Source organism: Neomonachus schauinslandi, chromosome X, assembly GCF_002201575.2.
Source record: "Neomonachus schauinslandi chromosome X, ASM220157v2, whole genome shotgun sequence".
Lineage (NCBI taxonomy): Eukaryota > Metazoa > Chordata > Mammalia > Carnivora > Phocidae > Neomonachus > Neomonachus schauinslandi.
This window is the reverse complement of record NC_058419.1, coordinates 15,259,440-15,268,719: the sequence shown is the minus strand read 5'-3', so window position 1 is coordinate 15,268,719 and position 9,280 is coordinate 15,259,440. Positions and strand designations below refer to the sequence as shown.

Below are 9,280 nucleotides of genomic sequence, written 5' to 3'. Positions count from 1 at the left end.
CACGTAATAAAAAACTTTGGCAACAGGTGGTTCTAGAGAAGGGACTGCAGCTCGAGCCCCAGTTATCTCTTTCCACTCTGCCACCTTTGGTGGGAAAGCAAAGTCTCCCACTCAGCATTGTACTCAGCAACTCCAAGCATCACACAAGCACTGGACAACTTCCAGAAGCAGCAAGTGGGTGGAGGGAGGAGACTTTCTATATGCCTCTCTCTTTGATGAGAGAAGAAAACCTTTCCCAGAAGCCTCCCCCCACCCCCCTGCCAGTGGACTTATCCTTTGTCTCATTGACCAAACTAGGCCACCTGACCAGCCATAAACGTGGCAGGAGAAAAGGAATCACCATGCTTGGCTTGGACAGTAATGACAGCAGCCGGGGACACCTTCCCTGAGGTCAAGAGCTCTTGGCTTGAAGGCCTGATACAGTCAGGGTTCTGCTGTCAAGGAAGACACGGAGGTGGGAAGGCCAATGAGCAGTATCCAACAGGGTCTGACTTAGGCCTCCATTTCCTTTTCAAGCAGTGAGAAAGTTGTTCTGGGCCACCTCTCTCTCTTTTTTTTAAATTTTATTTTATTATGTTATGTTAATCACCATACAATACATCATTAGTTTTTGATGTAGTGATCCACGATTCATTGTTTTCATATAACACCCAGTGCTCCATGCAATACGTGCCCTCCTTAATACCCATCACCGGGCTAACCCATCCCCCCTCCCCCCTCCCCTCTAGAACCCTCAGTTTGTTTCTCAGAGTCCATAGTCTGTCATGGTTCGTCTCCCCCTCCGATTTCCCCCCCTTCATTTTTCCCTTCCTTCTCCTAATGTCCTCCATGCTATTCCTTATGTTCCACAAATAAGTGAAACTGTATGATAATTGGCTTTCTCTGCTTGACTTATTTCACTTAGCATAATCTCCAGTCCCATCCATGTTGATGTAAAATTTGGGTATTCATCCTTTCTGATGGCTGAGTAATATTCCATTGTAGATAGGGACCACATCTTCTTTATCCATTCATCTGTTGAAGGGCATCTCGGCTCTGTCCACAGTTTGGCTATTGCGGACATTGCTGCTATGAACATTGGGGTGCATGTGGCCCTTCTTTTCACCACATCTGTGTCTTTGGGGTAAATACCCAGGAGTGCAATTGCTGGGTCATAGGGTAGCTCTATTTTTAATTTTTTGAGGAACCTCCACACTGTTTCCCAAAGTGGCTGTACCAACTTGCATTCCCATCTGGGCCACCTCTCAATGAGATGGAGGAAAGGGCTCTAGGTGCAGTTAAAAAACAAAACAAAAAAACCCCCCAAACCTGAGACAGATAAAAACACACCTAATGAACATATGCAATGTCCACTCAAGTTCTTTCTCCATCCCTCAAACTACACTGGTTTTTGTTTTTGTTTTTTTTTTTAGATTTTATTTTTTATTTATTTGACAGAGAGAGAGACAGCGAGAGAGGGCACACAAGTGGGAGAGGAAGAAGCAGGCTTCTCTGCTGAGCAGGGGGCCCCATGCAGGGCTCGATCCCAGGACCCTGGGATCATGACTTGAGCCGAAGGCAGACGCTTAACCGACTGAGCCACCCAGGCGCCCTACACTTTAAATATACTACAATTTAACTGTCAATTATACCTCCATAAAAATGAAAAAAAAAAGCAAGCACACACACACATACACATCATTAGACATTTGTGTTGTTTTGCAAGCCTCACACTTTGTAGAAAAAAGTGCTTCATGAAGTTACATTTCCCCCATACAGCAAATTACAGAAAAAAAATTGTCCAAAGTGGAAGAGTAGTAAACACATATATGTTTATTTAAAGACCAATGAAAAGGGATGGAATAAGCCACATCCCCTGCCTTGACTCCTATCATTATGTTTATTATGTATACTTGCACTTTAGGGACACAGTAGGTCAATCTGAGTGGTGCTTGGGGCTTATTTTTGAGTTCTCTAGTTGTTTGAGGGTGCACAGGTGAGGTAATGGGGTGCAGAGTGGGGATATTCAGATTTGCGTCACAGCAAAAAAAAAAGTCTTTTCATTCAATGAAATAAACAATTACAAACCATCAACAACAAATGATCTTCTGAAGTTCTTTCTGACTGGCTTATTTTTGCACAAAATGACGTGTCTGGTGGGAGGGATGAAATAGATTTGAAATATTTGTCAGTGCAAATCGTTTCCCAGGAATTCCTAGTAAGCTCTTTTCTTATTTGGTGAAGGATTTATCTGATTGGTAAATTTGCAAAGAACAGACTGGACATGCTTAGTTTTTAAAAAATATTGCTGGTAAGCAATAGAATTTTCCCTCCACACCAGAACTTGAGCAAACATGAAGATTTCAACAGTTGCTTGCATGTCATTCAGCCTTCTCCTTGGGATAGGGTGAGAGGATTTTATGCTCTCATGAAGGAAACAGAACAGACAATCCTGAATAGGAAGAAGAAAGTTCTCCAGATGACCTAAGGGGCCCACATTTTCATCATGATATAGTTTTGAATTCTCATCACCCCTACTTGGCCCAAGACAAAGGCCTTTGCTATATTTCTCACCACAAACAGCGGTCTCTTTCTTGAGATTTCCATTGCAAAGATGAAAACAAGGGTAAGAAGGCTTTGCCCCTTTGGTAGCAGAGCCACGCAATCTTCTTCAACTCTGCGGTTGGCAAGCTTCCCTCGGGGAATTCTGAGGAGTCACAGAAGGGGAAAACCCTGGAATTTGTAGCCTATTCACAGAATCCAACATCAGCTAGTTTCAATCTGCAGGATTCATAACAGTCCTAACCAATGGCCATGCGAATAAGATGGTCACTTGAATTGTGTCGATAATGGGTAATATTATGATTATTTGATTCAATAATTGACTTGTGTCATGGCATTTGCTTCCAAGAGACTTTGCCGAAGTTGATGAGATCAGCTATGTTTCCCTTGAAACTATAATGATTACCTGGCTGATGTTGCTGAAAGCTGGTTGGTATGTTAATATGTGGTTTGGTAGAAAGGCAAAAGTTGTGGGGTGGGCAACACCAAGATGTCTTGAGAATAGAGTAGTTGACTCTAATAAGAATCAGAGGCCAATCATTAACACCATCTACTAATGGGAAGCTGTGAACACATTTCCCACTTCTGTGTTTTCCAAGAAACGGGGAGTTTACAAAATAGCAACCAGAAACATTCCATTCAGATTCCGTTATTGCATACATTCCTTCAAAACTAGAGTTTTGTTTTGTTTGTTTTCCCCTAGGAAGAAAAAGTTAGAGTCTAGTCATCACATCAAGCACCCACTATAATTCTGCTGGTACTAAATCCCAATATAAGTTGTATTGGGTTAAATAGTGTCCTCCTCAGAAGTCATGTCCTTTCAGACCGTGGCCTTGTCTGGAAATAGGGTATTTAAAGAAATAATTAGTTAAAATAAGATGAGGTCATACTGGATTAGGTTGGGCCCTAAAGCCCATGAGCGGCGTCTTTATAAGAAGGTCATGTGAAGACACAGACCACACAGGGAAGATGGACATGTGATAATGGAGGCAAAAACTGGGGTGATACAAGTCAGTACCTTGAGTCAGGTAGAAGCCAAGGAAGGCCAAGAGTTGTCAGCCAGCACTAGAAGCTGAGAGACAGGCATGGCAGCTCAGTCAGTTGGGCAGCAGACTCTTGATTTCGGCTCAAGTCATGATCTCTGGGTTGTGAGATCGAGCCCCACGTCGGGCTCCACGCTCAGCTAGGAGTCTGCTTGAGACTTTTCCTCCCTCCCCTTCTGCCCTTCCCCCTCCCTCATAAAAATAAAAAAGTCTTTACAGAAAAAGAGGTGAGCTTTGTAGCACTATCAGGCTTTGCTGATTAATTGGTTAGTGGATATTGTCAAAAGATGAAGGAGGAAGAGTTAAAAAACAAAAAAAAGACCTTGACGTTCCTTAGCCAGGGGGCCTGAGAATATAGTGATATATCATCAGACATACGCTGTACAAGAGGAACATCAAGTTGTAGGGAAGGACCAGGGATGTGATCCGAAAATCCTGCTTTTAGATTAAGCACAAATTTTACAATAGTCTTGATTCCTCCCATCATTTGATTTCAAACATCCAATGAGACTGTTTTCAAAATAACTTTTCAAATCTATAAGAATTATTTTGACACTTCAGATCCAGGCTATGCAATGAGTATCCGTATAATTGATTTCATTAGAACTGCTGAATTTGTGAGGTCCAGATTTCTGCTTTTAAATGAATATATCAGTAATTGACTATGTGGTCCCTGGGGCGAGAAACAGCGTGGTGGGAAGTAGCGACACTAACTTAGGAGGGCAGCATATGGTAGAGGCTAAAGCTCTGGGTCCTGAATCAAACAGATCCAACTTCAAAGCCCAGCTTTGCCAAGTGGCTACATTATTTAACTTCTCCCAGCCTCCTTCCCCATATGTAAAGTGGAGCGCATGCATTACTGATTTTATAGAATCGTTATGAGAATTTCACGTGAAAATGATAGGTCGCACCTTCTGAAATTCTCATTTCTGTAGGTGTAAAAAGAAAAAAGCAAATACTAGCATTTTGAATCTTTTCACCTCTACACGTAAAGCACAGTGCACTTAATAAACATGAGGAATGACTATTCCAGAGATATGGGTTCCAACTGGCGCTCCTGAGCTCATTGGAGGATATTAATTTTCCCCAACACAGGGTGTGTATAAACTTCTGGAGGGCAGAGAACTTTGTCTTCTTCGTTGCTGTTTCCTCAGGGCCTGGAGGGTCAGTGCCTGGCACACAGAAAGGGCAAAGCTAGTGATTGTGAGTGAGTGAATGAAGGCACAATCAAAGCCAGATAAGGATAGGTAACTGGTCTTAAGTCAGGTACTTTTTTGCCTTTCCTCTTTCCAAGGCTGTTGAGACCAAGGTGAGGTAATGGGTTCTAGACTGACTATCCACAGTGAGGACCGAACGGACTCACAAGATAATTACTCCCTCTTCACTTCATGTTGCTCAAGGAAATAGTTGGGGTGCTTGCACAGAGGAGTCAGATACTCAATTACTCAAGAAATAATTAAAAGGACTAGAGAAAAAGGTCGAAATGATGACCGAATCGCTATCATTGGAGAGGTCAAAATGGTCTGCCATAAGTCTTTTCAAAAAAACCTGTGGAAAAACAAGAACATTTCCCATAAAGAAAGGAAAGGAAAATTTCTACATCATGGGAAAAAAGATAGTGTTATCAAGAATCTGAGTTACAGTGCAAATACAGTTTTCACAGTACAGCAATTTTAGAAAGGCTATGTAATATATTGACAAGTATTCAGTTTCTACATTTCCCTGGGGTTAAGAGGCTGATGGTAAAATATTGAATACAAAAATAATAAATGAGAATTCTTACCATAGCACACATCTCTAAACCATTCTGGGGAGGTGTTTTAAGTCACTAAGCTGTTGTAAGATTTAATCTGACAGTCGCTTTTAAAGAAAATGTGACAACTGCTGATTTTTTTTTTTAGCACAATACAAAATGTGGTAGAAAATTTTCCGATTGGGATAGACTTGTGGTCAAATAAAATTCACTTAGAAATCAAACAGAAAACAGATTTCTTCTGGGTCTATCTATTATGCTACTGCAGTGGGCTATTTGACTGTATTTTCTTTATTTTCTCTCTTCCTTTCTTCCTTCCTTCCTTCCTTTCGACAGGACTAGTCCTATACCCAGATTGATGGTGATCAGATGTTAGGATGTTAGGGTTGGGGGGAGGAAGGAGGACAAGGAAGGACAAGGCCCTATCTATCCCCTCCCACCCCTAGGACCACCATCTTCACAAACTAATTTAAAAGGAATGTCAAGTGCAGCTTTGATGGGGAAAAGGACTTATAAAAGACCAGTGTAAGAGTCTGCTTCTCCCTCTACCCCTCCCCCCTGCTCTCTTTCTCTCTCTCACATAAATAATAAAATCTTAAAAAAAAATGAAGTGTACAACATGGTGATTTGATATACATATATGTTGTGAAAGGAGTCTCATTATCAAATTAATTAATGGATTCATCACCTCACATAGTGATTTTTTTTGCAAGAATGATTAATTTATACTCTCAGCAAATTTCAATGATACAACACAGGATTATCAGCCATAGTCACCATGTTATACCTTAGATCCTCAGAACTTATTCATCTTATAATTGGAAGTTTGTATCCCTTTCCCAGCCCATTCCAATTTCCCCACTTTCCAGCTCCTGGCAACCCCCAATTCTACTTTCTGTTTCTATGAGTTTAACTTTTTTTTCTTTTTCTTTCTTTATTTTAGATTTCACATATGAGCAATACCATGTAGTATTTATCTTTCTCTGTCAGGTTTATTTCACTTAGCATAATGCCCTCCAGTTTTATCCATGTTGTTGTAAATGACAGGATTTCCTTCTTTTTAAAGACTGAATACTGGGTGCCTGGGTGGCTCAGTTGGTTAAGCGACTGCCTTCAGCTCAGGGTCATGATCCTGGAGTCCCAGGATCGAGTCCCGCATCGGGCTCCCTGCTCAGCAGGGGTCTGCTTCTCCCTCTGACCCTCCCCCTCTCATGCTCTCTCTCTCATTCTCTCTCTCAAATAAATAAATAAAATCTTTAAAAAAAAATAAAGACTGAATACTATTCCATTGTATCTGTACATACACCATGTTTTCTTATCTCTTTATCCATCAACAGGTACTTATTTCCACACCTTGGCTATTGTAAATAATGCTGCAATGAACATGGGAGTACAGATATCTCCTCTAGATAATGGTTTCATTTCCTTTGGTTATATACTTGGTAAGTAGGATTGCTGGATCACATGGTAGTTCTATTTTTAATTTTTTGAAGAGCTTCCATCCTGTTTCCCATAGTGGTTGTACCAATTTGCAGTCCTACCAACGGTGCACGAGAGTCCTTTTTTCTCCATAACCTCTCCAGCATTTGTCATTTTTTTATCTCTTTGATAATAGCCATCTTAACAGGTGTGAGGTAGTATCTCACTGTGGTTTGGATTTGCATTTCCCTGATGACGAGTGATGCTGAGCATCTTTTCATGTGTCTGTTGGCCATTTGTACATCTTCTTGGGAAAAATGTCTATTCAGGTCCTTTGTCCATTTTTAAATTGGGTTATTTGAGGGTTTTTTGTTTGTTTTGTTTTGTTTTGTTTTTGCTATTGGGTTGTATGGGTTCCTTGTGTATTTTGGGTATTAACCCTTTATCAGATATGTGGCTTGCAAATATTATCTCCCATTCTGTAGGTTGCCTTTTCATTCTGTTGAATGTTTCCTTTGCTGTGCAAAAGCTTTTTAGTTTGATGTAGTCCCAGTTGTTTATTTTTGCTTTTGCTGTCAAATAAAAAAAAAATCATTTCCAAGACCAATGTCAAGGAGCTTATTCTTCTATGTTTTCTTCTAGGGGTTTTATGGTTTCAGGTCTTATGGTCAAGTCTTTAATCCATTTTAAGTTGGTTTTGGTGTGTGGTGTAAGACAGGGGTCCAGTTTTATTCTTTTGCATGTAGCTGTCTAGTTTTCCCAACACCATTTACTGAGGAATCTGTCCTTTCCCCATTGCACAGTCTTAACTCTTTTGTCAAAAATTAGTTGACCAGGGGCACCTGGGTGGCTCAGTCGTTAAGCGTCTGCCTTCGGCTCAGGTCATGATCCCAGGGTCCTGGGATCGAGCCCCGCATCGGGCTCCCTGCTCCGCGGGAAGCCTGCTTCTCCCTCTCCCGTTCCCCCTGCTTGTGTTCCCTCTCTCGCTGTGTCTCTCTCTGTCAAATAAATAAATAAAATCTTTAAAAAAAAAATTAGTTGACCATAGATGCATGGGTTTATTTCTGGGCTCTGCATTCTGTTCTGTCAATCTATGTGTCTGTTTTTATGCCAGTACCATATGCTTTTGACTATGAAAGCTTTGTAATACAGTTTGAAATCAGGAAGTGTGATGTTTCTAGCTTTCTTCTTTTTTTCTAAAAATTGCTTTAGCTATTCGGGGTCTTTCGCAGTTTCATACAAATTTGAGGGTTATTTGTTCTAGTTCTGTGAAAAGTACCATTGGAATTTTGATAAGAATTACATTGACTCTGTAGATTGCTTTGGATATTATGGACATTGTAATAATATTAATTCTTCCAATCCATGAGCATGGAACTTCTTTCCATTTATTTGTGTCTTCTTCAATTTCTTTCATCAGTGTCTTACAGTTCTCAGTGTACAGATCTTTCACCTCCTTGGTTACATTTGTTACTATGTATTTTATTCTTTTCGGTGCTATTAATAATGGTATTGTTTTATTTCTTGAGGCATTTTAGAATGCTTTATTATTTTTCTATTTTTAAAAAATATGGAATGCTTCATGAATTTGCATGTCATCCTTGTGCAGGGGCCATGCTAATCTTCTTTGTATCGTTCCAATTTGAGTATATGTGCTGCCGAAGCAAGCACAATGGTATTGTTTTCTTAATTTCTTTTTCTGATAGTTTGTTGTTGGTGTATAGAAACACAGCTGAGGGGTACCTGGGTGGTGCAGTTGGTTAAGCTTCTGACTCATGGTCATGATCTCAGGGCTGTGAGATGGAGCTCTGCGCTCAGTGGGGAGTCCGCTAAAGTTTTTCTCTCCTTTTCCTTCTGCCCCTCCCCTTGCTTGTGCGCTCTCTCTCTCTAAAATAAATAAATAAATCTTAAAAAAAAAACAACTGATTTTTGCATGTTGACTTTGTATCCTGCTACCTTACTAAATTGCTTTATTAGTTCCAACAGTTTTTTGGCTATAGTCTTTAAGATTTTCGATGTATAATATCATGTCATCTACAAATAGAAACAATTATACTTCTTCAATTAACAATTTTGTTTCTTACTACTTCTTTGGATGCCTCTTATCTCTTTTTCTTGCTTGATTGTTCTGGCTAGGACTGCCAGCACTATGTTGAATAAAAGTGTCAGGAATAGGCACCTGCATCAGAATTACCTGTGATAGTTCTTTAAAAAATACAGATTTCTGGGCCCCTTTGGCTCCCTTTCTCTTTCTGCACATTGGCCCGCCTCAGCCTCAACCTCTGCTTTCCACCTTGACTTACTCTCCTCTTCTATTCTAACTTTTTTAGTCTATTCTCAACACAGCTGTCAGAGTGAGCCTTTAAAACTCTTCAGTTAGATCCTGCCTCTCTTCGACTCTTCTCAAAACTCTCCAGTGGCTGCAGTCACAGGGTCCTTCGTCCAGAGTTCAGTTCTCATGGGACTCCTGGACTGTTCTTTTCTCTCCTTGTACCTTCAGGCCGAGAAGTCACTTGCCCCTACC

The 9,280-nt window shown here is 40.6% G+C and overlaps 1 non-coding gene across 1 annotated transcript; it reads right to left on the bottom strand.

Moving 5' to 3' along the window:
• Positions 1 to 8,320: 8,320 nt before the first annotated feature.
• Positions 8,321 to 8,427, bottom strand: LOC123323442. The gene has a single exon (XR_006539387.1). It is a non-coding gene; the product is annotated as a U6 spliceosomal RNA (small nuclear RNA).
• Positions 8,428 to 9,280: the final 853 nt, after the last annotated feature.